This window comes from Gekko japonicus, unplaced genomic scaffold (genome assembly GCF_001447785.1).
Source record: "Gekko japonicus isolate JY-2015 unplaced genomic scaffold, Gekko_japonicus_V1.1 scaffold91, whole genome shotgun sequence".
Taxonomy (NCBI): domain Eukaryota; kingdom Metazoa; phylum Chordata; class Lepidosauria; order Squamata; family Gekkonidae; genus Gekko; species Gekko japonicus.
Window position 1 is genome coordinate 983,282 of NW_015172555.1, and position 7,224 is coordinate 990,505.

The 7,224-nt window shown below is 45.3% G+C and overlaps 1 protein-coding gene across 1 annotated transcript in view; it reads right to left on the minus strand.

Annotated features, from left to right (window-relative positions):
• SLC2A9 (solute carrier family 2 (facilitated glucose transporter), member 9) overlaps positions 1 to 4,930 on the minus strand; it is a 176,432-nt gene extending 171,502 nt beyond the window's left edge. Inside the window, exon 1 of the mRNA XM_015421182.1 lies at positions 4,865 to 4,930. The gene's annotated coding sequence lies outside the window, so the exon portion shown is untranslated. The remainder of the gene's footprint in view (positions 1 to 4,864) is intronic.
• Between the last annotated feature and the right edge of the window lie 2,294 nt (positions 4,931 to 7,224).

Sequence of the window (7,224 nt, forward strand, 5' to 3'; positions counted from 1 at the left end):
CGGGGGGGGGGGGGAATGGGAGGAAAAAACAAACAACAACAAAGTGAAAACTAAAGGCACAAAAATGTGCACAGAAATGAAGGCATAAACCAAAGCAGAACTGACAATACCCCACCCATGTGGAACAGCCCCAAGACAGATTTGCCACAGAAGAGCTATTTAATCCTAGCTGGAACACTGCACGTTCAAGCACAATATTAATTTTCCCAATATAACTCCTGAAAGACCACCTGCCCCAAGACCTGAGCAGCCCGGTCCCCATCCTGCTCATGGTCCATCTCCCTGGTAAAGTTTAGAAACAGAAAGACATGATGGTTAGTTGTTCAGGGCATCTCTGCTTCCAGCCAGTGGCACCCAATCAACTGGGGGTGGAGAGAACAAACGCTGAACCTCAGGGTGTCAAGCAACACATTTTCTTTCCTACACTTTTCTGAGGAGACACATGGGAAGGATGTGGGTTGGTTAATGGTTAGTCAAGGTTGAGAGAGAGAGAGAAAGAGAGAGAGAGAGAGAGAAAGAATCCAGATAGCTTTAAATCACTAAAACTGAATCATTAGTCATTTAGAAGGACAGCCAGGAGACAACAATATTTTCTATGCATGGTTTCCAATTTGATCTTTGCCAAAATCATAAGTCTTCCTTGAAATATAAATAATTATAGGTCGTAATTATGATAAACGTCTCCTCCCATGCTCAGAGCCTATAAACATAGTCTACTTTGTGCTGTGCTGGAAACTGGCCCAGCTAGCAAAAACCAGAACATAATACACTTACAGATGGTATATTTATTTGATCAGTAGTTAATTCTATCCCTTTGTTGGTTGATACTAATATGTTTTGATCCACTACAAGGTTGTCATTGGATATGAGCAGACAACTCTGTAACAGCTATGAAAAACTCTTGACAAAAATATCCCTCGCATTTTTGTTCCTATTGATTTTCCCAAAAGATCACATCCTGTGACGTATTCTTGTTCTTCTGTGTATAGGGTTACTATTAGCCAAAGAAGTGCTATGCACACGGCATTTGGAGATGGCAGAGGGCGGAAACAGGCTCCTCCGTCTTCCACGAGCTGGGCAAACATTTGTGTTGAACCATCTGAAGAAAGGGACCGTCCTCTGGGCAGTTGGGAACCTTGGAACAGCAGGATTCCTGATTACACAGAGGCCCTTTTCTCATACACTAAACAACACACAATCCACTTTCAATGCACTTCATAATGGGATTTTACTATTTGAAATGGCAAAATCCACTTGCAAATGGTCACTGAAGTGGGTTGAAACTGCATTATTTAGCATGTTTGATAGGGTTGTCAGGTCTAGGTTGGAAAATACCTGGAGACTTTGGGGATGGATCCAGGAGAGGGTGGGGTTTGGGGAGGGGAGGGGCCTCCGCATGGTACAATCCCACAGAGTCCACCCTTCAAAGCAGCCATTTCCTCCTGGGGAGCTAAATCAAATTCAAATTCAAATACCTTTTATTGGCTTACAATATTAGAAGCATTTACCAATAATACAATCCAAAAGAAATTATAAAATAGATAGTCGTGGCTATGTCAGGCCTAACTCAAGTTGTCACAAGCTAGATTTGACCATACAAAAGATGCCTGAATCATAAAATAAATTGGCATTCTAAACTTTTAAACTTAAGTTTTTAGACTTATAAATTAAGAATCATTAATATGATCAGGGTCACTCTTCCGTTTTATAAAACCATGGAGAAACTTAGCGGTCAGTTCAATGATCTCCGGATCTCGTGAAGCAAGGAGAAATTGTACCTTGATTCTATCCGACTGGCCTGCTACCAACCTAAGGGGGGCTTCTATAAATTCCACTCGAAAGTCATTTAACAATTCACAGTGTAAGAGTACGTGCTCAACAGTTTCTATTTCTCTTCTATTACATCCACAGAACCTGATTGAATAAGGAATTTGCTTATATCTCCCCTCAAGAATAGCAGAGGGGAGAACATTAAGACAGGCCAACAGATAAGCTCTACACATTTGTGGTGAAGTCAGGCAGAAAAAGTAATATGGTAGAGTACCAGAAAGGGGATAGGCCCACCTTACTGAGGAGCACCTTCCGGAGGCAAGGGCTCTGAGCTCTTGCAACTCTATATCAATAAGCCTCTGTTTAAGCAAAGTAAAGACCTCAAGCTCTGACCGGATGACAAGGTCACTCAGGTTAAAACCAATAGAAGTGATTTTCTTTTCAATAGCCATAAGCCACGCAGAGGATTGAGATTCTTCCAGCATATAGGTGATAAGGCTATTGTGGTTACATCTAAAATGCAGACGTAGCCAAAATCTGAAAGTAATAATCCATGCCTTGGTCTCTAACCGTCTCAAATTAAGCTCCAGACAAATGGCAGCATAAGATACGCACGAAGGCAACCCCAGAATCTTCCTCAGGAATTTGGATTGTAGTTGTTCAACTGCTTTATTAAAAGCAGTAATCCAGATAGGAATACCATATAGTAGCTTAGCACTAATTTGGTGTGCAATCACTTTTATAGCTGCTGGCACGTACTGGTTACCCTTAGTGTAATAAAACCGCAAAATTGCAAGCACACAGCAGTTCGCAGTTTTAATTGCCTCTGTTCTGTGTGTTACCCACCTGGAGTTATGGTGAAAGGTGGTCATTTCCTCCTGGGGAGCTGATCTCTGTCAGCTGGAGATCAGCTGTAAAAACAGGAGATCTCCAGGCCCCACCTGGAAACTGGCAACCCTAATGTGTGAAAGTGCCCAGAGAGAGCTGTATGTTGGCCCACAGCCATGGTGGGGCATCTTGTGGCCATGCCCCTGACTTTCCAGCCATGCCCCACAAGTTTTCATTCAAGAAAACAGTATTTATTTGCAACTTTTCCCGTTTAAATTGTGCCCCACCCCGAGGATAAAACCCAGATTTCCTCCACTGGAGAAATTTTGTTTGTTACCGGTGGTTCATGGTTTTTGGGATCTGCCTTGAGTGGCTGGTGGGGAATGTCACACTTGCAGATGCAGAACTGGTTTTGAGCTTCCATGGTAGAAAGTGCTGTCAAGCCATAGCCAACTTCTGGCGACCCTGTAGGGTTTTCTAGGCCAGAGACAAGCGGAGGTGGTTCACCCTTGCCTGGCTCTGCAAAGTGACCCTCCGTGGTCTCTCATCCAAGACCTCATGAGGACAAATCCAACTTAGCTTCCCAGATCTGACGGGATCAGGCTAACCGTGAGCCGTCCATGTCAGGGTTTGCGCTTACTTACCGCTGCTAAATTGCCAAGAGCAGCAAAGTGCAAAAAGTCAGAACCTCCTTCAGAGGCTGGATAGTCTGTACACCTTCAGAGCCCCACAGAAATAACTTTCAGTTTATTCATTTATGCAGGAAATGTCCATGCCTCCTACTTACAGTACTGGTCAACATCCAGGTAAATTTATTGAGCGTAGAGTCTCGTTTATAATGTTTTGGAAGAATAATTTGAGAGAGAAATTGTTTCCTCATGCATTTTATGAGTAACTCTAAAGCCTCTTTGTTTCTTAAAGCCTCTTTGTTTCTTTATGTAGTTAGGAGTATAAAATGTATTGTATATTGAAAACTGAATTTAAAAAAATTAGAAAAGGCAGAAAGCCAACCTATAACATGGAGGAAGGGAAAGGTCATCAAACAAATCATTTGCTGATTAGAAGCATAAACACGTAGAGCTGGAAAGGACCTCGAGGGTGGAAACTCTGTGGAGAGCTCCCGCGGGCAGTAAGGGCCCGAGAAGCTCCATCGTGGGTCTTAACAGTTCCTGCTCTTTTTGACCATGGAGTACTGCACATACACGTGGCTGTTATAACAGCATCATTTCATACCTAGTATGCCTCCTTCTTTGAATAAATGGTCACCTTTCTCCAGAGCATACTGATGAAATCCCAAATAGCTCGCCCACCAAGTCATCCAACTGAGAATGACCACTCAAAGGAGTTTCCAGTTAGGATGCAGCTATACAAGGATCTGACTCTATTCATTATGTCTGCAACGGTCCACTAGAGACAGCAATAACCAAATACACACCAAACGGAACAGCCATGGACTCTTCAGTGTCTGTAATAGTTGCCAAGCGGTGGCGGCAGGGGTGGTTGTGTTGCTAGCGCCAGGTTGGGAAACCCCTTGCGGAGGGAGCCCGGGGAGGACAGGGACCTCAGTGGGGCACAAGGCCACAGAGTCCACCCTCCAAAGCAGCCATTTTCTCCAGGGGAAACTGATCTCTGTAGTTTGGAGATGAGCTGCAATCCCAGGGGATCTCCAGTCCCCACCTGGAGGCTGGCATCCCTAATTTCAACTGAAACATACACTGTTTCCCCGAAAATAAGACCTACCCAAAAAATAAGCCCTAGCAGGATTTCTATGCATTTGTGGTATAAGCCCTAGTGTGTCTTCTTGAGAAAAAATAAATATAAGACAGTGTCTTATTTTCGGGGAAACACGGTACTAGCGACTGATGGGTTAAACAGTTTACATACTTTGTCAATCCATATTCCTTTATTCCCTGGGTGTAGCAAGTTACATTTAGGAACATTATGAGGTGAAAGAGTACAAAAGTAAAGTACACTTGTTATTCCACAATTTGCTTTGCAAACATAGTGAAACGCATTTATAAAGCGACATTTCATAAAAGCCCTGTCACAAAGCTGCTAGACATTTCTGGTGTCACTCTTGAAACTCACGACTAGCCCAATCCTATCCGCGTTACTTAGAAGTAAGCCCAACTGAGTTCTTAGAGACTTGCTTCTGAGTCCTTGGTATGGGACTGAGTTCTTATTCCATCTGACAGGAGCCTTATCTTTCCCCCAGAAATATAACCAAGGTTATATTCCATTCTTTTGAAGAACGAATCGCTCTTACCTCAAAGGGCCGAGGAGGCCGACGACACAAGCCGAGCGAGAGTCTCCAGGAGGAGTTCCTCCTGCCTGGGAAGCCGAATCTCTTCTTATAGTGCTGCTGGTCACATGAGCGTGGCTAATAGAATTGGAGGCAACGATGGAAATAGTCATATCCTAATTGATCCCTTTTTTTTTCTCCTTCGGGCTTTCAAAAGGCTTGGAAGGGAGGTAATTATTTTCATTCCTTCTCCAGGATGACAGCCAGAATTTACTCTCCGGTTTCCTCTCCTTGTGCTGCCCTCCTACTAAGGTTTTAGCACAAGACTGATCTCTGTGTCAGTGATTTATCCCCCCAGATTCCCTTCAAGAAGCCTTTTTCATATTAAAATGTCCGCTGAGGAAGAAGAAGAAGAGAAGAGATTGGATTTATACCCCATGGCCCTTCACTACCCGAAGGAGTCTCAGAGCGGCTTACAAACTCCTTTCCCTTCCCCTCCCCACAACAGACACCCTGGGAGGTAGGAGGGGCTGAGAGAGCTCTTGACAGAAACAGCTCTTTTTCAAGAACAGATCAGAACTACAGCTTGCCCAAGGTCATCCAGCCAGGTGCAAGTGGAGGAGTGGGGAATCAAACCTGGTTCTCCCAGATTGGACTCCGCACACTTAACCACGACACCAAACTGGCTCTCTTGCAAGGAACCCTTGCAAATTTGGATGCCCATCTTCACATCCTGTAACATCCTGCGCTCACGGAGGGTGTAATCAGACCTTCAAGCCCCCACCTTTCTCCCATTGGAACGGAGGATGGATACGCAACCGCCTGCAGAATACATTGGGCACAGAGGCAACAAAGGCACTCCCCCAGTCTAACTTTGCTAGCTTCAAGTTGGGAAATGACTGGAGACTGGGGGGGGGGGCAGAGCCTGTGGATGGGGGGGTGGCTTGGAGAAGGGGGGGGGACACCCGTCAGGTATAATGCTGTGGAGTCCACCTTCCAAAGCAGCCATTTCCCCAGGGGAACTGATCTCTATCGTCTGGGGATTTGTTGTAATCTTGGGGGATCTGCGAGCCCCACCTGGAGGTTGGCAACCCTACCAACCACAGATAGGTCGGACGCATTCCACAACTGGAAGGGGGGATTTTTCCAGTCTCCCCCCCCCCCTTGGCTGCAGACCTCCAAATCCCCCCAGACATTTTTCTTGGGGGTTCCCTATCCCATGCAGCAGGAGGGGGGAGCCAAGGAAGTTATGGTTTGCTGACCAAAAGCCTTTCTGTCAGTGGAAGTGGTCCATGGGATCTTTCTCCCCCTCATTAAAAAAGGGACACATTGGGAGAAACGGTCTAATCCAGTAACCCCCAACAGAGCCCCCACAAGTGTCGTGGTGCCTGTCGGCCTGTTTCCTGGGTGCCTCTTCTTCTTCTTCTTCTCCTCCTCCAAAAGTGCCTTTTCTCCAGAGCAAAGAGCTCGCCCTGGCTGTCCTCTCCTTCCCCGGAGGAGGGGGTGTTTCAGAAGATCCCAAGGGGCACGCCATTTTGTCTGCAGGCAGCTTTGAATAGCTGAGCTATTCAAAGTCTTAAAAGACAATGCTGTTAAAGTGCTGCACTCAATTTGCCAGCAAATTTGGAAAATGCAACAGTGGCCACAGGATTGGAAAAGGTCAGTATACATTCCAATCCCAAAGAAGGGCAATGCCAAGGAATGTTCAAACTATCGCACAATTGCACTCATATCACACGCTAGCAAGTTTATGCTCAAGATCCTACAAGCTAGGCTTCAACAGTACGTGGATAGAGAACTGCCAGAAGTACAAGCTGGGTTTCGAAGAGCTAGAGGAACTAGAGATCAAATTGCCAACATTCGCTGGATTATGGAGAAAGCAAGAGAGTACCAGAAAAACATCTACTTCTGCTTCATTGACTATGCTAAAGCCTTTGACTGTGTGGCTCACAACAAACTATGGCAGGTCCTTAAAGAGATGGGAGTACCAGACCACCTCACATGTCTCTTGAGAAACCTGTATAAGGGCCAAGAAGCAACAGTTAGAACCGGATATGGAACAACTGATTGGTTCAGCATAGGAAAAGGAGTACGACAAGGATGTATATTGTCACCTTGCTTATTTAATATATATGCAGAGTACATCATGCGAAATGCTGGTCTGGATGAATCACAAGCGGGAATTAAGATTGCTGGGGAAAAGATCAACAACCTCAGATATGCAGATGATACCACTCTAATGGCAGAAAGTGAAGAGGACCTAAAGAGCCTGTTGCTCAGAATAAAAGAGGAGAGCGCAAACGTGGGCTTGAAGCTCAGCATCAAAAAAACTAAGATCATGGCATCCGGCCCCATCACTCCTTGGCAAATAGAAGGGGAAGCCG